The 25,312-nt window shown below is 39.0% G+C and overlaps 1 long non-coding RNA gene across 1 annotated transcript; it reads right to left on the bottom strand.

The window, feature by feature from the left end:
- Positions 1 to 10,147: 10,147 nt before the first annotated feature.
- On the bottom strand, positions 10,148 to 25,131 carry LOC122875949. The gene is made up of 3 exons (XR_006377971.1): positions 25,099 to 25,131; positions 22,733 to 22,823; positions 10,148 to 11,191 (listed from the first exon to the last, which is right to left on the bottom strand). It is a non-coding gene; the product is annotated as an uncharacterized LOC122875949 (long non-coding RNA).
- Positions 25,132 to 25,312: the final 181 nt, after the last annotated feature.

Here is a 25,312-nt window from a genome sequence, read left to right as displayed (position 1 = left end):
GTTTCCCATTTGTGCAATTTCATATTTACTCCTCTTGTTTATGCAATATTTTGTGTGGACAAATGTATTATTTGGAATTTGTCTTACTTGAATTGAGTGTAATTAATTGAACTGTAAGGAAGATATGTCATTCATAATTCCTATCTTGGCATGGAACCATATGGCTGCAATCTTACCTGAATTCATCTCTGAACTTGCAACAATTAAAACCTGTGGTGAAAGTTCCATATGTTGCCTTAACGGTGCATAATTTGTTTTAACGAAACAAATGTGATATAGAAGTTAAAGTAACAATGTGAGGCAATTATGATACTAAACATTTCACAGTTTTGCATAGTTAAAATTCTAATAAGACAATATTACATGTACTATGTATTTATACCTTCGTGTTATCACCAGTGCATGCAGAATAACAGCAAACAATTAGCTACATGATTTCAAAGTTAAGCTGTGGCATTTATCTGTATTGGATTAATGTAACTTGTCATCAACAAAAAAATAATTCTGGTCTATTTTCAACTGACAAGTAATTGTAAAACAATCTTTCCTTTCAGCTCTACTGATGTGTAGAAGGTAAGGTCAGTTTCTGGTTACTGCATTCTTTTTAGTGCAGCAATTAAATGCTGCATGAAGTGATGGACCACAGTTGGTGTCCAAAGGTCACTGTTGTAGTCACAAAATATACTTGTAAGATGGTAAATGATTATGCCATGGTCTATGATATTATTGTATGTGACCTCTTCAGTTTTATCTCTGTGGCTGTTGGACAGAACCTTTGCAGTAGTGCTCAATACATGTAAAAAATCGATTCCAAGCGGCACAGAAGCTACTGTAATGGTTGTGATGGTCCAGAAAAGAATTTCAATACTTTATGTTGTGTTTAGTTTAATTTTGACAGATACAGTCCCTGATTCATCACCATACAATAAGCCTATTTCACAGCAAACATTTGACTGTGCAGGAAAAGCACAAGTAACTAATACCATTGATGATCCCTGTTCAATGTAAGTGTTCCAGTAAGCAATACCAGTGAACCAGCATGCACAGTAGCAGGGCCTGGGAACTAGGACATCTCAATTAAATGCAGCCATTATTAATGTTATTAATTATACCTGTGCTTTTCCTGCTCTGACTTGAAAATGAAAAATGAAAATGTCTGCCCTAAAAAAACATTTGTATAAATGGTTATGACAGTTTGTTGGCAGTCCATGACCAAACTCGTAAAGCCAACGCTTTTGGGGACATCACTCAGGGAGAAGTTTGATTTTTTTTACTTTAGCTAGAGGCACTTTCAGATAAAAGGTTTCACAGCTTAACTACGACACCCTCAGGACAGAAAAGCTTGAGGCAGATTTTGTAAAAGAAGGATTCTCTTATATATCCTTGATTTAAATCTTTCATAATCGCTCTTGCCTGAATGAGCGGCATGTCCTCCTAAGTCTAAATGTCGCCCCATTGAGATATTGTAATTAATAGAAACATTAGTCAAAGAGTTTTAAAATGGGAAAGGGTGTCACTTCAAGAACATTTTGAAATGTCCTTCTCTAGCAGCCCTGTTGATGGATTTGTGCATTTCAGGATCAACACATGGGAGCCCTCTATCGCCTGGGACAGCATTTGGCAGACTAACTAGATAGACAGAAGCAAGGTTCTGTATGTAAATGAGTGTGTGCGCTGGGATACCAGAGGGTTTCTATTTTCAAAGCTGTATTCCAATTTAACCTTCAGTTCTTAGTGTTTGTTGGGATTGGGCTACTTGATATTGTCCTTGGTGTCCAGAGTGCTGCTGGTTACATTCTGTCTGGTACTTAATTGTATTCACTTGCCATCCCAAGCCTAAAATTGTGTTCAAATTCCCTACTAATACTATAAAGTAGTAGCAAAGACAGTGTGCACTGCCTTGGCAGTTAGTAGACAAGAAATAAATGTGCTTCACCTTTTTATTCTGATAGGAAAAGAAATAAAAGAAAGAAACATAACATAATGTAGATTATGAAATGGAATGAGTTGATCTGCAGTATGCATGTTCTGTTTCTTGCTGAGAGTTTCTTTGAACAATTTACAGAATTTCTTATTTCCTTGGACTGATCAATCTAGGTGTACACAACAATGCACAGGCTATATTGATTGGATTTAGCAGATGAAAGAAGATAAAAGCAGCAGTCATAATGGCATTCTGCCAAAACTACATCTCCAGGTTGCAATCTGAGATTCCCTCACGCACATCCTTTGTACTTGACACACACTTCAAAACTATGCTTTAGTCCGCTTAAGATGGTGTCTCATAACATGACACATGTAAAGGCCAATTCATGGTTTCGGCATGGCCGCAAGGGTCTGCATGATGGATATTTCGTAATCTGCCCAGGTCTGTGAGGGTCCATGTGGACCCCTGTGTGGAAGTCTGCATGCAGCCCAAAATCTTTGACCGTCTGTATTACAAGCGCGCCGACTGTGCATTTCTATGCAAAAGTAAACTGGATGCTTGTTTGTGCACTGTATGTATATAAGATACAAGATTTATTATAGATTAATTGATCATTTTACAACACAGGGTTCTATAATGAGATTATTTTTTAATAATATATATAGATATAATATATAATATAGATATAGAAATGAAAACTATTTTACATGGTGGAGTGCTGAGGATGAATTTAGTAGTCTCACAGCCTGAAGGAAGATGCTGCTCTGTAGTCTGGTATCTGTAATCTGTATCTCTTTCCAGATGGCAGCAGGGTGAAAAGGCTGTGGCTTGGGTGGGTACTGTCCTTTAGTATCAGTATGTACTGTATTCCCCATCCTTGGCCGTATTCTTGTTAAGAGGTTGCACACGCTATTTTCTTTTTTGACTTTTTCTTGTTTTTCAGCCAAATAACAAAGAAGCTCTTCTTCTTGCTGTCGCCAAAATGTTTTCTTGTGCACATGTGTGGAAATTGTCTGCATACATATACCCCCAATTGTAGTATGTATAGAAGGGCATGCGTGTCCGCTATCCGTGTGCAAGTCTGCAGCTGTACACTGGGCAAAGAGTTATGGTGAAAAAAAAAACAACAGAAAAAGAAACATTTTTTAATTAAAACAGCACTGCACTGGTAAATCTGAGAATGTTTCACCATATCAGGTGGTCTGCATGGTAGCATGAGACTTTCTTAAAAATGTGGCCTCTGCCAGCAATTGAGATTCAGCACCTACAGCTAATGACAGCGACATACAGCACATCTGCACAGGGTGTTTTCAAATGCTCTTGCTAACATGCTCGATATTGGGGATATTTCCTTTCCCTTGGACTACAGCGAGAGAAGCTGACCCTTGGTGTAGAGATTCATTTATGGTAGCTGCAGGACATTTTATTATTGATTAATGCTAAAGGCACATACAGGAAGAGGACAGCTCAGAAAACTGATGCAGACAGGTAAAGCCACACATATCCAGTTCAACTGCAACTGCACTTGTCAATTAAACGCCCAATGTTTCTTGATGAGGCACAAATACAGGGACCTGTAAACTGCTGTTAGAATTTAGCTAAAATTAAGTTGAATTTTGTTGACAGTTGAAAGTTCAACTGATATAAAAAATATTTTTTGCATAGATGTCACATCTCTTTGTTGTTTGTTTTAACTTGTGTTTTGACAAATGTTACCTGATTCTTTGGGTTTTTACTGTCTGATCATTTGCCATTCACCACATTACCCATGATAAAGAGACAGCTAATGCTAGTTTAACACCCTTCTTTCTATAATGTGGGATGAAGACATCACTGTGTTTGAGCTTGTCAATGGTACTCAACAGGTATTGAAATAACATGCACAGAGAAGTCAATTGGGAAACAATGCTAATGTTAGCATGCTTGGCTTGCTAGCTTCAACTTTCCAAGAAGAATACTAACTTAACCGAATTAACGGTAGAGCTCTGCACGGGCCTAAAAGACCAGTACCCTGCCTGTACCCACGCCTTTCAGACCCGACCTGATTGAACCTTCCTGGTACTGCTGAATTTGTGACCTGAACCAGACCTGAGAGTGAGGCTTTTTTTTAGGCCTATGTCTCATTCAAAGACAAAGTTATATGCTTGCTTTCTCAACCATAAAACAAAACAAATCTGACAATGGCAAAAGACCAACATCTCTTGGCGGCCCACTAGCACAAAATACATACATATATCTTCTACTAGCCAATAAGCCATAGGTCTTATAGCAATACACCATCTAAAAGCATGTAACACTATCGCATCTCAAAATAATAAACTGTCTACCTTACCGGTTAGCAGGGTCCAAAATGCCAATGACTGGTAAACTGAAAAAATGTACCGGCAAAAATATTTTTCAACCAGCCATAAAACTGCACAATATACGTCATTAAAAACAATGTACTTACTTATTTCCATCGATTGACACCTTTCCCAGCTGAACTTGACAACAGTCCAAACGGTTGTAATCAAGAACAGAACTTTGTACATCCAAGAGTAGTTAGTTGTGGAGGAAGGTTGGAGGTTTTATCTGTTGTCACAACAAGGTCATAATGTTTCAACAATGCAATGGCCTTCTCTGAATCATTGGAGATTTTGCAAGTTTTTGCTTTATTTCATCCATTACTGACTGCTAACTCGGCAGGCTAATGCAACACACTGACTACGCTGTCTCGCTTTCCACTTCCCAGTGGCCATTGTTTATCTACTTGCAACAAATAACATGCATCGATGCAGATGATTGGCAGCATGTTGTGACTGCAGGGAGTAACAGCACTGTGCTTGTGCGGGATGTGGTGTTGGTTCTGTCCTTGGGTTGCCAGATATCTAACTCCAGAGTCAACGTGCATTCTTAAAATGTTTGGTTTGTTGTTTTTCAATAGAATGCAGACCTTCTTGTGACCACAATATCATGACATCAACTTTATGACTTTTATCTTTGACTGAATTTTTACAAATTTGGCAAAGCTGTAAACCTGGCAACAGTAACTAATGGTTTGTGTGTGTGTGTGTGTGTGCATGTGTGTGAGTGAGTGAGAGGGAGAAAGTGAGAGAGAGAAATTGTATGTATGTGTGTGCATTTATGTGGCTGGCTAGCTGGGGGGCATAAAGCTGAGAGTAGGGCATTATTAAAAACCATCTGCTTTCCTGCAGAGTCAGAAGGCCGTCTGGACACAGTCTCTTAACAGGCCTTGTTTTCCTAGACGCCCTGAGGCAATATGACAAATCTGAATGCTCAAACTAAAAAGTAGGGGGCGACTGAAACTATATTTTTTGCTAATACACATCTATGTGTGTGTCTTCAAACAGAACACTTTACACAAAACATGTCTTGGATACCACTAAACAGTCACCAAAATGTACTTCTAAATGTTTGTAGGTACATTTTAAAATGTATAAATCAATTTGTTTGTGCGTTTTAGCATCAGGCTGGAAAGATATATTCTGCCATTCACTGACCTCTCAAAGCTCACACTGTAACAATAATATAAGATGGCTTTATCCTGCTCAAGACAATTACATGTGCTGTACACACACACACACACCCATATCCACCCACCCACCCACCCACCCACACACACACACACACACGTACACACACATTGAATGAACAGCAGTGTGGTGACTGAACTTGTGCTTAAATTGATGTAGTTCACAAACCTATGAACAATTATAAGAAATATTGATTAGATGATCTGATCTGATAGATATACTGTATATAGATAGATGTAGCTAGCTTGATATTATAGACATTATATGACAGTACCTATCTGCATGTAATTAAATTTCTTTTCATTTGCACGCTTCGTTTTTAACTAAGCTGTCACTGCATAGCTTACTTACTGACCCACCCACTGCAAACACACAAATAGTCTGAACACTGAAATACATTGTAGGCAATAACTATGATGGATGTTTCCTATGTTTATATGTACTCTAGGATACACTGAAGTTTTGGAATTCTCAAGTTGGATTTGTTATATCTGACACGGCCATTTGTAAATTTTGAAAAATATATCCTTTCAGTAGAATGTATTATGAAAGACAAACTAAAACAAAACAGAATTGTTCAGTGAACTCTTAAGTTTCTGTGTTTTAGCATTAGCGGCACATACATAATTACATACACTATCAACCAAGGAAACTCACAGAAAAATGAATGATTAAACAATATAACCTCCCCATTATAAGATGTCAGTGTTAGCCTTTTCTACTGTAAATCCAAAATAATGTTATGTTAGCCACATTCATAGTTGTTACTGTTATGTTATAAAAAAACAAGGAATCCAATTTCATCTAACTCAGAAGGATTGTTTCTTTCACCTGGTTTCTGTGCAATGACGTAGCCTGTAAACACTAAAGATATGTTGGGATTTACAATGGTTAAGGGGGGCACCCACTTGTGTAGGTGCGATCAATTAATTATGGCTATCAGAATTACCATAGATAATTATAAATAACTTTAATGAATAAAGTCCCCGGGGGCACCACTATTCTTAAAGAAGAATAGCCAATTAATTGATTGAATCTCATAAAATACACTAAACTATCAATTTGGAACTCAGATTAATAATTAAATTACTAACTGTAACCAGAATTGCCACCAATAGCTAGTAAGTTGAAGGATTCGGACAACTCTCTGCTACGTGCTGGAGGCGAAGCCAGGAGGAAAGACTTCACTTGGGTGTCTGCTGATGAGCAGGTCACACTGAGAGGAGACAGCTACAGCTGTCTGCCGCAGTGAAGGATTCCAGGAGAAAGAGACAGAACAAATGATTGCTGACCTTTTTATTGACCTGGTGACAACCCGGTCGCAGGTCAGACTGGCCAATGCTGCGTTCAATGACTCTCAGAATTGTGGGACAAAAGAGAATGCAGTCTCTTCACAAAAGTTCAGTTAACACTCACCTAAATAAACAAATTCATCTGTGGAGTCCCAACAGATGCAACAAAGCAGGCTGAGCACAATACTGTTAGGCTGCAACTGCTTTTACCTGCAATCAGTTACACTTGCAAATCTACTAGTCTCAAAGAAATGGTCATGATTTGACCAGAGTTCTCTTGGTTCAGCTAAATGAGAAGAAATAACCATTTTTGGCACTAAAAGACAATAACACATGTTGTAACAAGGTATTAGGTAATGTAGCTCTATACATCAAGTTGAAGGCAAGTGCGAGTTTCAGTCTCATGCAGGCACATGCACCTATGCAGTACATCAGACATTTTGAAAATGGTGGGTCTCTAATAACACCTTTAAAATGTCCAAGCCAATGCACACTGAAATTACTGCACCTGATTAGGTTTAGATGATAGCCCTCCTAGCTTAGGCTTTCTTTGTTTGCATCACAGCACAATTTCCTTTCTGTTCTGCTCAATGACCCTGTTTTTTCCCCTCTTCCCTCTTCTGTTGGCATAAACAGACATTAATGGCATCTGGATTTTCCTTCCCCCTCACTGGTCCTTCGCATGGCTCAGCAGCTTAGCTTGACAGCTCCGCTGCGTGTGAGTTCAATTGGTGGAGTTGAAAGCCTCTTGCAGCATTGGGGTTTGGACTGATAGAATCCTCCATTTACCTTTTGCCCTCAGGCGATGAGAGAAAAGGAATAAGGTTAAAGCCATGCTGGTAGCAGACACTAAATGGAACATGATCCTAAAAAACACAGAAAATTGCAAGACAAAAGTAGATGGAGTAAGAAGAATCATACAGGGTTGGTAAAGAAGGCTTTCTCTAAGCACAGCATACTTGTTAGAAATCAACTTTTAGTTTCAGGGGACAATTCTGTGTCAAAACCTTTCAACAATCACCTTGAATGTTTGAAAGACATCAGTTGACAGTGTGCTTGCATGCACAAATATACACAGTGAATTTTGTGAAGGTTCATCACCTATCACACAGAACCTGGCAGCACGGTATGTCATTTCTTCATAAAGAGCAGCTCACTTAGCTTAGGCAACAGTTTCACAAAGGGGAAGCAGTCATGCGATAAGATGTGTGCAATTAATAAAGTAACCTCAGGTTTTACTTTTCATAGATAGTGAGTAAGAGCAAATTTATTAAACCAGTGTCATTTTACTTTTTTTCTGTCACTTATTCCCCATGAACTGCATCCACTGATATATTGGTCACATTCACAGGCTACTAGTGTAGCTTCTGAAATGAAACCCTGCTCAAAGGGAGTTTTGTAGTTGTAGTCTAGACAAAGAGGTAAGTTGAGTCCCTAGTGAGTCTCTGAATTGGCTGATGTGGAGTAAAAATGTATAGGTGTGAGTTGTAGTTGTGATGGCAAACTGAATGACAGCTGGTTGTCAGGAATTACAATGAAATTGTTGACTGGCAACAGGGGTCAATGTAGTGTTGTTACTGATGATGGAAGATCTTGCAGAGGGCAGAACAGCCTTGAAAGAAAAGCTGTTCACTCTTGTCAAGGCTGAGCTTGAGGTGGTGGACAGGCATCTATTCAGAGATGTCAAAGTAGCATCCACAAATGAATGCCTTACACTGTATATTACCAGAGGGAAAGAAAAGGTTAGGTTGAGTGTCATCAGCATAACAATGGTAGGTAATATTACTGGATGACAAGGACATTTATTGTGTAAAAAGGACGGCAGAAGAATGTCCAGAAGCATTCCACAGGAGAGGATATTCATGGTGAGAACAACCAAAGACACATTACATTGTCAAACTAGGAGATCAATGACAGCAGTCCAGGTCAGAAATCTAAAGATGAGCAAGTGTGGCAAGAGCCATCTGAATGTTTCTGTAAAAGTAAAAGTCAGGGTATGACCAAAGTCAGTAGGATTCATCTTCTGGTGGCCATGAATATTTGTATAAAATTTCATGACAATCCATCCAATAGTTGAAATATTTTAGTCTGGACGAAAGTGGTTGACCGACCAACATTGCCATCCATGGAGCTATGCTGTTAGCGTAGCTAAAAAGTTGTCATTAAATGTTCAGTAAGATTCTGTAAAACTCCCGAAAGTACAACATTTTTCTTTTGCATATTGCGCATTTAGCTGTGGCATATACTGCCACACCACACTCATTTATTACATTTCCTCATGTTACTTCAAAGTGTTTTTACATGTTGTAAAGTACCATTTCTTCAAGTTCTGCTTGAACAGCCTTTTTTAACCTTCACGATATGAATCAGCTGCAACATTTATCTGTACATTTTCTCTCCTAATTTTGATGCTATTGTTGTAGGCAACATTAAAGTAAATTCCCAGACTTCTTGGGTGAAAGAACCCATTCAAGACCAGGCACAGATACTATAAAAACAACCAACAATATAGAAAATGCAACAACCCCAATTATTCATGATTTTGTGGGGTCTTTGTGCCACATTATTTCTGGTTCCATCCATCCATTGATTTTTCAGCTTCTTATCCTGGTCAGGGTCGCAGTAGGAACAGTACAGCCCACATGCCTTTGTTTTCATGTAAATCTTCTTTAGCTAACTGGGAGCCATAAAGCCTCCAGCGTTTCCTGAGTCTCTACACTGGTCTTCTTCTAGTTGACCATGCCTTGAACACCTCTAGGAAAATGCATGGGGTCTTCTGTAAAAGGCCCCTAAACCACTTAAATTGGCTCCTCTCAGTTTTAAGAAGAGACTGTAGCTCAATACTGAGGAGGAATACCAGCCACCCTGTCAAAGAATCTCAATTTGTCTTCTGAAATCCATTGACCCTAAATTGGTTTAGTAGACTCATTACATTATTCTATGTAAAAGTAGGAAAGCAACAAATGCTGAGATTACAGAGAGAGACCATGAAAGAAATTAAGACACCATATGGGCTGTGAAACATCTGTTGCCCCAGGGGGTGGCAGGGACCGATGGAGCTCCATTACTCCCATGGATAATGCATTATTATGATTGAATGAATAAATAAACCATTAAGTCACTTAAAATTATCTCAAGCCCTGAAAGGTTTCAGAGATTTCATTGTTCATCTGTCTCATTATGATATTGTAGTATGCAGGAGAGTGGACTATTTTAATGTGGTGGGATATTGACACTGGTGTCATTCTAACACTCAGCACACTTTAGCTTTTTGTCTAAGACTGCTGAACACTACTGCAATATGAAATGGTATAGCACTCCTTCTTATGTATTATTGCTTAATCGTACACTATTTAGCATTAAACAGACAAAAGAATAGTCTAACTATGCCAGTGAAGAAGGGTAGATGTTATTCTTTAATCAGTAATAATTGTTCAGGCCTGATACACAAAATGACAAGAATGACAGATGAAAGAGTGTCAAATTTTAACCTCTAGGCTTATTGTACACATTAAACACACATAATGCTTTATAGCATTCCCTTTTAGCTGTCCCTTTTTAGGACAGAGTAAAGATGGTGCAGTAAACATGACTTTGTCCTGAGGCAAAACAGCTGCAACAGACATTATCTCAGTTGTTACAGTTATTATAAAAGAACCCTATTTGCTGAAACTCTTTGTTAATGTATAGTAGCCTACATTTTCTTTGCTTGTATTCAAAATATGTTTGCCTTGAACGTACTGGAGTATTATCTTTTTTAGATCTTTGGTTTTGATACTGGAATTCTTAAATAATTTCATAATTTGGATTAGAAACATGTAGAACTTCTGTTTGAAAGATAGTTGATAAAATCAAACCGCAAGTAGTCAATGATTTTTTTGGGTGGAAATGTAATGATTCATCCATACAAAAATAAAAAAATAATCTCTAATAGTCTACTGAAAAATGTCATTAAGCAAATTAGAAGAGGGGGTTACAGGGACTTCAAACATGACCATTACCTCGTTGGTGTGGCTCTATTTGTACTGAAAACACTGCAATGTGATACTGTGTACAATAAGTTACGACGTCTCCCCATAAGCTGGCAGTAGACTCCAAATGAAATTGGATCAATCAGTATTTCATAAAACAAGCTATCCATATATGTAGTTCATGGCCATTCCTTAATGTGTTGCATTCTCTCAACTGAATGTACAATATATAGCACATTCAAAAGCAATGCATAAAATAAACTTAAATTAAACAGACTGCTAGCAGATCAAGAATTGTATGGATTTTGGAAAATTATTCAAATACACTACAATTAGTAAGAGTACCTTTGTCAGAATCATGAGTATAGTTTACTAATAGCAGTATACAACATGTGGTTTTGAATACACAGGAGGATCTTGTTGTCCAGGGTATTCTCTGTAGGGGTGCCATCAGCTCTGAAACAAAGCCTGGGGGAAGAACAGGGAGATTGTTAGAATTCCAAGGACTGTGTGAAAATAGCAAATAATTAATCTCTTTATCCAGTATCCTGTCTCATAGTTAAATATACAGACTGTCAATCCTCACAGGTTTTCATCCACTGTCATTGTGTGGCCAATATGTTTTTATTGGACTGGCTGTGCTTAGGTGCCAACTCTCCAGTTGGAGACACTATTATTGGGCAGATTTACTCCAGATTTGTCCACCAAAAACACTGAATTAAAAAACCCAACTGAAGGCTTTGTTGGATCAGCTGTAATCACTGTTTGTACTTGAAAATTACATATTCAAGAAAAAGATAAATGCAGTAACACCAAAGTAATGTGTTAGCCAGGGTTTCCCTGGCAACACCAATGCTGTGTCCCAAATACATACTACATACTCTAACCTGGTTTTGAGTGTTTATACTGGAAAACCGACAACATTTAGTATACTCAAAGTGTACTGTAATGCACAATAAATGAACTTGATTTTTGAGTGTGCTATTGATGGACACAAATAGTTGCTGGAAAAAATACAACAAATCGTGGATGGTGTTGAGGCAGCACTAGGATATTCTATGTAAACAGAACAAAAAACATAATGAAAAACTTTTATTAAAAATTTTATCTTTGGAGAAGCATATTTGGCTTTCTTTTGGTTAAGTTCTGTTAGCCAATATCAGGTCACGAGATGGCTCCCCTCCTGTTATATTGTTGCTACAGAAAGTGTATAATAAAGGGCTTTAGGCTGACAAGGGACTGTTCATCTTTGATGCACACCTCAACATTAACATATAATGATGAACAGCTGTGTCTCATCAGTACAAGTGAGCTCACCTTGCCTCTAACTATCCAAGTACAGTATATTGAGTCCTATTCTATACCACTGACTACCAACTCCAATACTAACATTCTCCATTCAGAATGAGTGTTGAACATCCCCATTATTTCCTGTAATTGGTCATAACATCATTAGATAATTTTACATCACATGCTGCCCCTTGCATAGGGATAGTCACCTATACAGATTTCTTGACTATATGATTTATTGAGCAAAATGTTTCACTGTTATTCTGTTCAATTGTCTTCTTCTGAATGACATGATTGAGTATTTATTATACTAATCTCTATTCGTAATGCAATTCTGGGTTCATATACAAGCTTGGTTAGCCTTTGAAATTGTGGATATTGCTGTTTTGCTGTTTTTAAATGCATTTATACTCTCCTCTGCAATGAAAAAAATACAGATTTAAATATATATATATATATATCAGACGTTGCCTGGCCAAACAAGGTCTGTGTCAGGTGTTGGGGAACCAGAGCATCGAGATGACAAATGGACTACTGGAACAAGATGGAGATGGGCGAGATGCGATAACAAGGCTCTGTTGCAATGCTACTACTCCAGTAACCCTAGTCAGAGGGGTTACATACAAAGGATGTGGGATGAATGGTTACTTCGAAACCCACAATCAAGGCTTACAGCGAAGCAACTAGTAGCTCAGTGTTCCAACATCCACAAGCGGCAACTGCTATCACAACTTGAGATTGACGAGATACAACACAAATGCTACGGCAAGGGGGAGCCAGGACAACAGGTCAGAGGGGATCCAGCGGACCAGAGATTGGGTACGAAGCCCCAACAAGTGCGATCACGCTGAACGAGGCAATGACTGACCTGAAAGATAAGATCATGGCGAGGATGAATGCAAGGCAACCCCGACGCCAATTACAACAGCCAAGTGAAGTACTATCAGAAAGTCTCCTAGAAGATGTGAATGCAACATTGAGTGCGATCCCTACCACAACCATCACTGAAACCAATGAGCTGATATACGCCTCAGCAGCAGTGATCCTCGAGATGCTTGACTATAAGAGCAACCATGGGAGCCATGAGAAACAGTACCTACCATGGAAACGAAGGCTGGAGGCCAAAATCAAGGAGGCACGGAGAGAAGTGAGCCAACTGACAGAGGCCGAGAGAGGTGCAATAAGAAAGCAAGTACCCAAGAAGTACAACCAGATGCCCATACCTGAAGCACTCAAAACTGCCAAACAAAGGCTCCAAGCCTTGGCCAGCCGCCTAAAGAGGTACACGAGAGATAATGAAGCCAGAAGAATAAACCGGCTGTTCGCAACTCAACCTGCGAAAGTGTACGCTCAATGGCAGGGTAATAACAGCAGAGCAGACCCACCAAGGCTGGAAACGTACAGTACTGGAAAAGTATATGGGAGAGAGAGGCATCACACAACAGCGATGTACAGTGGCTGGTGGCTCTGAGAGAGGACCACAGCAACCTCCCTGAACAGAATCCAGTCACCATCACAGACATCCTAGAAAGAGTCTCAGGTATGAAAAACTGGACAGCACCGGGCCCTGACAGGATCCACACCTACTGGCTAAAGAAGCTCACTGCACTCCATGAGCGCCTAGCAGCACAAATGAACCAGCTGCTAAGAGATGGGACACACCCTGAATGGCTTACCGAAGGGCGTACAATCCTGATCCTGAAGGATCCCCAATAACCTGTCTCTCCACAACATGGAAGCTCATGTCAGGCATCATCGCGGCTAAGATAAGTGGACACATGGATCAATACATGAGCAAAGCACAGAAGGGCATTGGCAAAGGAACCAGAGGAGCCAAACACCAACTCCTGGTTGACAGAACAGTCACCCAAGACTGCAGAACCCGACACACCAACCTGTGCACTGCCTGGATTGATTACAAGAAAGCATATGACTCAATGCCACGCACATGGATCACTGAATGCTTGGAGATGTACAACATCAACAGGACTCTAAGAGACTTCATTTCAAACTCGATGAGGCTGTGGAAAACCACCCTTGAGGCCAATGGCAAGCCACTTGCACAAGTATCCATCAAATGTGGCATATACCAAGGAGATGCTCTGTCCCCACTGCTGTTCTGCATAGGTCTGAACCCCCTCAGCCAAATAATCAACAAGACTGGCTATGGATACCGACTCAGGAATGGGGCCACCATCAGTCACCTCCTCTACATAGATGTCATCAAGCTATACGCTAAGAGCGAGAGGGACATCGACTCACTGATCCACACCACCAGGATCTTTAGCTCTGACATTGCGATGTCATTCGGGCTTGAGAAGTGTAGCTGAATGGTGACAAATAGAGGGAAGGTAGTCCACTAAGAAGGGGTCTCACTCCCAGAAGGAACAATAGCAGACATTGAGGATGGTTACAAGTACCTTGGAATAACACAGGCAAATGGCAACCTCGAAGAGGTAACAAGGAAAACAGCAACTGCCAAATACCTCCAAAGAGTAAGGCAAGTCCTAAGCCACTGAAGTGGCTGATATCAAGAAATCCTACCAATGGCTAGAGCGGGCCAGACTGAAGGACAGCACAGAGGCACTCATCATGGCTGCACAGGAGCAGGCCCTGAGCACCAGAGCAATAGAGGCCCAGATCTACCACACCAGACAAGACCCAAGGTGTAGGCTGTGCAAAGAGGCCCCTGAGACAATCCAGCACATAAATGCAGGATGTAAGATGCTGGCAGGGAAAGCATACATGGAGCGCCATAACCAAGTGGCTGGCATAGTGTACAGGAACATCTGCACGGAGTATGGACTGGAAACCCTGAGGTCAAAGTGGGAAACACCTCCAAAGGTGGTAGAGAATGACCGAGCCAAGATCCTGTGGGACTTCCAGATTCAGACTGACAGAATGGTAATGGCGAACCAACCAGACATCGTGGTGGTGGACAAACAGCAGAGGAAAGCTGTTATGGTTGACGTGGCAATACCAAGTGATGGCAACATCAGGAAAAAGGAACATGAGAAACTAGAGAAATACCAAGGGCTCAGAGAAGAGCTGGAGAAGGCTTAGAAGGTGAAGGCGACAGTGGTGCACGTGGTCATCGGAGCACTCGGGGCAGTGACCACCAAACTGGAGGAGAGGCTACAGCAGATCCCTGGAAGAACACCAGACATCTCGGTCCAGAAAAGTGCAGTACTAGGAACAGCAAAGATACTGCGCAGAACTCTCAAGCTCCCAGGCCTGGTAGAGGACCCGAGCTCGAAGGATGAGAACACCCGCGGAGGGTGAAGGACGAAGTTTTTATATATATATATATATATATATATATATATATATATATATATATATATATATATATACATTTTAATGAAGCTTTTCTTTCAATTTAAATTTGCTGTTTCACACCCTTGTATTTTTTTTCCTGCTTCCTTGACCATCCACCTATATTGAGTTAAATACTCTGTTGTTATTGTTGTATTTCCCAACTTGCACATGTTGTTTGGCAATAAAGTATTGAGAAAAATTGTCCCCTGCTACAGAATGAGGACTTACCTACTGTATGCAGTGTAAATGCCTGTTCAATTAACCACATTAACCACTCCATCATTTGTGTAAAGGTGGACTACATAAACATTTTTTTATAGAATATAATAGCATGCAACTCAAGAGGAGGTATACTCATCATCATGTATATCAACTGAGCATTATTGGTGACAACATTAAATGTTGCCCTCTCTCCCTAACCTATTCATCTAACATGTACTGATGTGTAGTGGGTCTCACTGTTGAAGTATGTGAAATTCACAAGCAGATGTATGTAAAATTTCATTGAGCCTGATCCAAATCTCTCAAAGTAGTAAAAGAGACCACTATAAGCACCACAAAATGGATACACCTAAATGTCCTTAAAACTGTATTCCTCTCAGCCAACAGTAGCAAATAATTTCATTATAATAAATTACAAAAGCTCTCATTTTCTATTTGTGTGATCAGCTGAAAAGTCTGCTATTAGCATTATCACTTTGTAGTCGTAGGTTCCCAGAGGAATTATCATTGGATGAGGTATCAAAAATTTCCGTTCCTCGTAACCCCAATGACTCCACATTCATTAATAGAGGAAATGAAATTATGGCCCTGACAACTTGATAATAAGGATTTTGGTTGGAAAATAAAGAACATTTTTGGGTTGTAATGAGCTCCCATTATTTATAAAGCATAACTACTAAGGAGGTGTGTAAAGGAAAAAAAAAATGCTGCCCTCTTCATTGTGATTGTGAGGCAAAGAGAAATAATGGTTAAAACTGAGAATTGTTGTCTGTTGCACTCCCTTACTAGACTAATTTAGGGGCAAATAATTACTGTTCTATGACTTGTAAGGTATTTGTTTTGATACATGTGGTTTAGCTCACATTCTGAAGCACTGTCTGAATAAGGCACTGCACAATGTTTAATCAGGCATTTGTTCAAAAACATTGTCCTTCTTTTGGGTCCAACTAGTGACAGTAAAACAACATTGTTAATTATTGTTGCAAAGTTTCAAAAGATTTCAACATGTATTTATTTGTTTCTTCCCCTGATATCCAAGAGTTTTTTGCTTCATCTTGTTGAAGGCGCCCCATGCATATGTATGGTTTGAAGTTGTTTGGCTTTCTCAATATGTTTATTTTAAAATCTTTTTTTAGCTTTACTCATAATTTTGTGTTATTCCAAAGTAGATTGTCTTGATGTTGGAAATTATAATGAGATTTATGTTTCTAGGACACCATCGGAAATGAGGCATTAGTCTCAGTAGGATATTTCAAGCACTCATCTGCTGTTTTCTTTTTCTTTTTTTTTAAAATTTGAATCGAATAACAAAGCAGAAGATGATAGACAGAATGAAAAGAAACAAAGGAGATTGGATGCTTCATTTGAGTGCTGAACAACCAAACAATGAATAAAACTAAACAAAACCTGGAGAAAGTAGCCTCAGTATGTTTCTTAACAGTGCACTGGAGATGAATCGAAAGCAAGAAGTCTATTATAATAAGAATGAATTAATTAGTGATATACTGATAAGAAAATACTATGCAGCATGTTTTTAAAATTGGGTTATTTAAAATGTGTCTGTACTGTGCCCTTGTGTGTGTTTTGTGTCCTGGAGGTCAAATTTCAGCATATTGGTCAATTTTAAGTGGTTTTGCTCTAATGTAAATGTAACAGTTTAATCATTGCATAAATCAGGCTCAATGATATGAAATAATTAGAAGATTTAATAAAAACGACTCAAAAAATCTTAATGATTTGTGGTCTCTATTATACCAGAAAGTAATGTTATACCAGACTAGTAGAGCAGATTACATGATATTTTTGTCTTTCAACAAGGTCACTGTGGCAATCATAGAGTCAGAAATTCTTGCAGTGACTTGGCTGAGAGATGTAGCAGACTGCACGTGCACGTCCCCAACCAAACACCTGCGTGAGGGACATAGGTGATTAGGAATGAGGTGCAAGGGACCAACCTCATTGTTCACCTGGGAGCACCAACAACATCATTCTTTCATTTTACAGTTGTAGGCAATTGTGAGCTCTGCACTATTCTGACGTTGTGAGTAGTGCGTAGTTGTCTTTCATTATGGCACACTACATAGGATAAAACAAGCAAATGTCGCGGCCATCGCTATTTTTTTGTGAAGCAGCTGACTGTTATTGCCCTACTCAAGGATGAACTCCCGAGACATCTTGAGTCTAATGAAGACAACTCTGATGTTTTGAAAGAAATAGAGCGTGTGATGTTTGAGGACCTCTTTGACAGACACTCTGATCAAGATACTCTTCACACAGGTAAGACAAGGTTGTACATTTTTGCTATGAATGATTTCTGTACCTTGTGTTTGGGAGTGGGTGTGTGCACATATGCTCTAATATCCTTTTCTCTTTTTAATCAGCATCAACATTGGACCCACACATCAAAGGAGCTGCCTCTCCTTGAAGTTGAGTATGCTTGACTAGCCGCTGAGGTGAATGACAACCAGGTAGGCCAACAACAACATCAACAACAGGAAATTGACCACAGTTAAGCTGCTTTTGAAATGGCTCATTAGGCTCTGTCACAGTCTACTGGAGGAGCATGACAGTGTATTTGCTGGTCCTGATTTCATAAACCTGAAATTTGTGTGCAAGAGAATAGCTCACTTTGCACTGCAGCTGACTAGCATCTTTCCAAAGAAGCCCTCTTGAACCTGAAACATGCTGATCAATTAATATTCATGTCGAAAAATACAAAAAATTCTATATCTTACTTTCATACGTACCTACATACTCACTCATTCACCCATCTCTCCACTTAGCCACTGCCATTAACTCACCAACCTGTCTGCTCTCACACACACTCCTTCCTCTGCCAGAATTGAAAGGTGTAAATTGGTACTATGACACTACTATTACTGCTACTGTCACTACTGATAATACTACTGCAGAGGCTGAAATATACAGTAAGATCAGCACTGTTAGGGCTGACATCCTTGAACACATATTAAAAACTTTTCTAATTGTATACTTTAGATTTTCAGTATAAAAGATATTCAGATCTTTAGTCATCTAATTTGTCTTAAGCCTTCAGTGCTCAGTAAGGGGAAATTCATATCACAAATTTCACACACATTCTTTATCCGTTTTTCAATTTGGCTCAAATGTGCTGAATTGAATCAAGAGTTACAAAGTCTCTTGATTTGTGAAAGACTCAGTTGTGCCTTGGACTGGACCCACCTTGATGTAAATTGGCAAACAAAAGAGTTACCCTCATTTTAAAGGTACTGAGCAATTCAACAAGTTGGCAGAGCTCTTCATCCCTTCCCTGTAGTTCATTTAAAAATGTATTTAAATGATAGAATAAGTAACTCAAAAAGCAAACCTTGACCATACTTACTAAAGCATTAGTGACAGAAACGTGTGACTAAAACATTACGTTTAGCTGACATATCTGCCAATAACTGACAAAAAAGTTGATGCTTGAAACCAAAGATAGACCAGTATAATTAAAAATTGCCACAATAGTTTTTGTGTTCAATTTTTCACAATAATTAAGCCTTGACAGAGATGTCTACAGTCTATTCAGCGCATTCTTGTTAAATTTGATTAATACCAGTTTCTTCTTCTTGTACATTTTAGTAGCACATATAAACTTTCACAAATTGCAAGTGATGACTCATCACTTCAACAGCTGCTGTAAAATACAAGTGTCATGGGATTCAAAGAGTTACCGAAGTCTCCAAGTGAAGGTGAAGTGAAAGGCTTTAGTTTAGTTAGTCTACAAGCACTATACAAACATTCTGATCTGAGAGTGTTGAAATATCAAAAGTACCAAAGTAAATTCTGAAACTTTCAACAAAAACACAGTTGATTCTTTTCTCATCTCACACTGTTACAAAATGAACATCTTCCCTCCAAGGTGTTTGGCCATGTGTTTGAGTTAAAATGCTTCAGGTTAACTACCAGTCCTGAGGTTTAGAGGAAATTGTACCATATAGCAGATGTTAATGAAACATATATCCAACACTGCTTATTATTAAAGTGAAAAGGCAAGGAACATATGAAAGATGGTAAATGGACTGTATTTATATAGCGCCTTTCTGACCACTCAAAGCACTGCAACTACATATCACATTCACACACCGATGGCAGAACTGCTCATCAAAGTAAACTAATCATTCACACACATTCAGCAATTTAGGGTTCACTTTCTCACCCAAATTGTAACTTACAGATGTGCCTTTTCTTTGCTTTTAAATGTCTATCTGTCTTGTTGAAGCATTACAAAAAGACAGCATATTTCCACAGCAGGATCAAACTACAGCAGAGCAGAGAAAAGCCATCTGTACTAAGCTTCGCCTTGAGTCAAACATCTTGAGTAGCAAATGGGGAATGTACTCCTCTTATGGTGCCTGTGGAGTAACAGCAGGAGGTTGTGTCCCATCTACCCTTTTCTTTCAATAACTCTGTCCCATTTAGCCCTTTGAGTGATCACAGCCTTAATGGACTGGTAAGTGTTGGAACCACGTCGTAGAGAAACTCTGGACATGAATTTACCCCCTCGCACTGCAAATCATTTATGCATTTCTGCTATGAGGTAATCAATCAGTGTCTCCATACTTTTATATTTACACAGCTGAAAATGTCAAATAATTATAAGCATTCAAAGCCTTTAGTTAGTACTAAAGTACTGTGGGCTAACAGCTATGTTTGCATAATGAAGCATAGCATTAAGAAGTCTTTTTGCTCTAATTGTAATTAGGACAAATATTATTTCTATTGTAAAGGGATGGTTATTGTTAGAGATCCATTCCAGACACTTATGTTTAAAGTCTTAATCTGGTTTCCTCTTCCATATTTTTGAGAAACATGACTTTAAAAATGAACAGCTCTCAATGTATGGTAAGAAATGTTGTACTTACTGCCTCTAATTATAATGACAGTCAATAAAAAGTGCAGAGGGATGCTTCTGAATGCATAGAAGAAGATGAAGTTTCCAATAAAAAAAAAACAAGCTTTGATTCAAAAGTTCCTGAAGAAGCCCATTCTGTTGATCCACTGGCCCTAAAAGCAAATGTTACTGCTCTGCTTGACGAATTATTAATCGTTCCCCGCTCAAATATTTTCTCATTCTCTTTCCTGCATGGCCAGTGTTTCATTTCTATGGCAAGCACGAGCTGCCATTTGCAGACTATAAGAGCAAATGTTAATTTGCCCCATGTGCATTTCTGTGTTGGAGGAGCCATAGGGCTGGGAGCTAACGTGGTGGTCAAGAGAGGGGGGGCTGACTTGGGTATTTACATAAGGTAATGTGATTGAGTTGTTCCCATAGATTTATCCTTTCCCACAAAACCCTTGGGTGAGGTGAGAATTGTGTGTGTGTGTGGGCAGACTTTTGAGAGACACAGTTATAACCAATTGTCACAACTGTTGCCTCACATTCTTCAGTGGCTCCAGCTGAGAAAGGCGACACATCCTATAGACGTCATCTATTCCAGATTATTTGATAGTCTGTCAGGATCATCGTCTTCTAGACTACAGATGATGTGCAACTACAGACAGCTTTTAACATTTCTGAAGCAGGTGTTGGTGAATTGTGTTGTCATCTGTTTAATATCTGTCTCTGCTAAGTCCATTTTGAACGTGACTCTCTTCCTCAAAGGAGGGTGGTTATCACACTTTTATTATTATTATTATTATTATATTGAAAATTACCTACTACCATCTACTTTTTATGTTCTTTCAGTTTTTGTTGTGATTATGCTTTGGCAGAGCTTCACACAAAAACTCAGGTGCATATTGAGGTAGTGTTATTTTAAAAAACATTTGAGAATAATGAGACAAAAATTTAATAAAAAGTAACCTTTGAAAATGAGAACTATGACCAAATCCATTACATTTTTTGTCAACAAATAAAAACTAAACCATAATGTGAAAGATGGATGCTACTGTTAAGACGTAATCTTATGTCTCAGTTGGTAATGTTATCTGACGTACTGGCACTTATGGACTAAATTAATCTATGATCCACTGAGACTTAGACAAGAAGCTACAACAAAACAGCTGGGACAAACTACGAAAACATGTAGACCATCACACTAACATTTATAGAAAGGTAAGCTAATGTACTTCATCAAGTGCTGTGGATGTAACATTAACGTTACTTTCAGTCGGCTATCTTCTGTGTTGCTATTGGAAGGAATGAGTAAGTTCCAGGATTAATGTCGCCAGTTAACCAAATAAATCTTCCAGTAGATGTTCGCTCAACAAATATCATTACATTATCCATCATATTAGCATCTACTCTCAAGCTAAACCCAGGCATCTAAAAATATAAGCATTTCTGGCTAACGAAAATGTTTTCTTCTAGTATTTTTGTCCAAGTAGTGATGAACATGAGATAATTTTGCTTTACAGACAAAGCAAGTATAGCACCACAGTAGCACATTAGAAATGGACATTTCCAAAGGTTGATGTGATTGATTTTAAACTTGGGCAGCAATCAATTTTTTCCACAAACTGAATGGTTGTCTCATCCAAAACTAAATGATTTTACACAGCAGAGAAGGAAAAGGGATGGAGGGAGGAAAAGCAGGTCAGTTGTTGACATGGACGAATGGGGATACAGCAGAACAGCATACACTGTAGTGACCCAGATAGGACCCAGTCCAAAGCTAGAACATGCACATGAATATTACATTATATTAAATGATATTATACAAGTGACTATATCTACATTTGCTGTTCAAGATAAGCGACTGAAAAATATAACATCTTTTGTGTGTGTGTGTGTGTGTGTGTGTGTGTGTGTGATTGGGGGAGGGCAACAGTGCATCTTTATGGATATGTACAATGTGCAAGTTTGTGTCATACAACTTCTACCTTTACAGTGAGACACTGAGAATGAAAAAATGCACACAGGTGAAAATATGTTGTCTGTAGGAGATAAAAACGACCTCTACATGCTGAGGTATTGCCCTGATGTTTCAGCCACATGGTGGTGCTGGTGGACTGCTGACCGTAGGCCATCAACAGTTTATCTGTCGTACACACTGCCTCCTTTCAATCTCACACCATCTCATTCTCACTACCCCTCGCTTTGACTCACATACTTCACTCTCTCACTCCTCCTCTCCTTCCTTAACATAATGTGAGATGAGGTGAAGTGTTATGGCAAATTAAGTAAAATTAAGACAAGAGAACAGCTCTACTCACCTATGCTGTGCGTGATTTTTATTGCACAGTCATTGATGGAGCCCTGCTTGTGCTGTCCTTGGAGACTGGTGTTGATGACAGACTGCAGACTCTGAAAGGAGTAGGAGTGTTGCATCCAGTGGAGGTGGAGGTGCATGCACAGCACATTATCATTCACCCTCTATGGTTTGTTTTGTTCTCTTTCCCTTTTCACACTTTGTCTGCTATTTTTTCCTCTCTCCTTTTTCATATCCTTTCTTTGGCTGTATGCCCCCCGCCCCCCCTTCTGCCTTTGTCCTTCCAGTTCCCCGTCTTTCTCTCCAGTCTTCTGTGTAGGTCTTGTCATTTGCTGAAATCTTGAAGTCTTTTCCATCTCTCCCTCTTCCACAATTCTGCTGTTATCTGTCCCACCACCTTTTTACCAACATCTACCTTTTCCTCATTCTGCCAACCTCTCCCCATGGCACCTGTCTAATTCTCCTTGTACCCACTCTGTGGTGCCACTCATAGCTTGCTCCTTCACCCTCCCCTTCTTCCTTTCCTGGCTCTCTCTGCCCTGGCAGTCTGACAATTGTTGGAGCTGCTAAGCAGTTATCACCAGCTCACAGAGGTGTGTGTGAGAGTGTGTGTGTGTGCATGTGCGTATGTATGTTTGGTAATAATATAAAGAGAATGCGTATATGTGAGCATATGTGTGTCACTGTGTGCATTTTGCTATTTATATTGAGGTGTACAGCTCTTGTGTTCAGTAAAACAATACAAACAATGTGTCAGACAGGTTTATATTATATTGGAGCTTTGTATGGCTCTTCTACTATAGTGTAATTTTTTTGCAACAATAAGGGGTAAAATGATACTGAAAGGCTGCAACTCCTCTCCTACCCCTGCCAAACATCCCTGGTGTCTAGCTGCTCTGGATCCATATAAAAGGCACTAATTTCTTTGTCTTCAAGGATTTTTTTCTAGTTTTGGTCCCATCTGTCACTGGGAGGAGGTTGAAAGAAAGGAGGAATAAGCCCAGCTGGAATCCTTTGTCTATTGAAGGTAGATCACATTGTAGTAAGACCAGGACAATGCTTCTCTGGCCTTATGGGTACTGAGAGATGAGGGACACAGACCAGGCCTTAGACCTCAGGAGCCAGACATGCCAAACAATGATTGGGGAGGAAAGTGATTCAGGAGGGTTTGATTTGGTCTCCTTCTTACAGTGAAATCATATTTTGAAGCTGTAAAAATTTAGCACCCTTCCTTGTCTATTCAGCTGTAAATTAGACACATTTTCAATTGTATGTCTATGTGCTAGTTTTTCAAAAACTCTTTTGTTGGTAATTTCTTTGCTAAGTCAGTTCTCATACAAGTGGTAAAGGCAAAGATAAATTAGACGTTTTACAAACCATCCTCCTTGTTGCATTCTAAAGGGAGGGTGAGTGCATTCAAGTGAAGAAGGAAACATTGGAGAGAAAGTCCTGTGGAATGGTTTTTCTCGCCTAGTATGCTATTGGGACATGAATGAATAGATTTGATATGTAACAGTTACCAAAGGTTATGTCTGGCAATTGACTGTAATTGTATGGTCCCACTATGTTGCAATCAGAAAAGATCAGGGAAATAATGATGAAAAGGTTGCTTCATTCACTCCAAAATTCTTATGAAAAACGTCTAATGCAGAGTATTTGTTTTCTCCCCACAGGAGGGCATGCATGAAAAAAATTGGATCTGTTGCTCATATGCCGACTGGTTCCCTGCAGTGTTTGTGTGAATTCGACATGATAAGTGGAGCTTTTAAATCGCTGGGATCAGGACCTAATTCGCAATTTTTGTGTGAGTCAGTTATGAGAGCAGTTCTGGGTTTTGGTTAGACACAAACAGTGGGGACCTGAAGTTATTTGGATGAGTTCATTCTTTACAGTGTATACTTTAAAACTGTGAGACTAGCATTAGTAACATGCAATATAAAACTCATTAAAAAATAATTTCATGGGGTGAGTTGCAGATTCTGTAGCTGTGACAATTTACCCTCCACCTTTAAAAGGAAATAAGTCTAAAGCTATGCTAAGCTATGTAAATTTTCTTTTACTGTAAATGTAGGTGTGGATATAGTTCAGATACAAGACGTATAGTAGAACAAAATGAACTACAGTATGGTTGGATATGAAAAACTCATACAGTACATGTACATAAGTAAGGCACAAGTAAATGAGGTCAGTTGGTAGCAAGATGAGGCCAGTTGACAGCACTCACAAGTCTAGAAGCAATTAATAAACATTTAATTAGTAAAATTTAATAAATGAATAAGTCTAATAAGAGGTTAATCAGACTTATAGTTTCACCTCAAATGTCTTATCTTGTTTATGGTGTTCACTAATGCCATTGCACTGTCTGCTCACCTGTGCTTACATTGAGTTCCTAGATGGTTTTATGATAATAGAATTGTTTTTTTTTTATGTGTATAATGATGGTAGTGCATTAATAAAGTTTGTTTGGCATTATGTTAAGGAAGAGTGCACTTATCTGCCATGCTGTTTCAGTTCCTCTCTAAGTATAACCCAGCATCCATGCAGCTTAAAAATGCCTAGAGGGGATTTCTGTTTAAAAGCAGGA

This window comes from Siniperca chuatsi, linkage group LG1, assembly GCF_020085105.1.
Source record: "Siniperca chuatsi isolate FFG_IHB_CAS linkage group LG1, ASM2008510v1, whole genome shotgun sequence".
NCBI lineage: Eukaryota > Metazoa > Chordata > Actinopteri > Centrarchiformes > Sinipercidae > Siniperca > Siniperca chuatsi.
The sequence above is the reverse complement of the archived record's forward strand: the minus strand, read 5'-3'. Positions and strand labels throughout refer to the sequence as shown.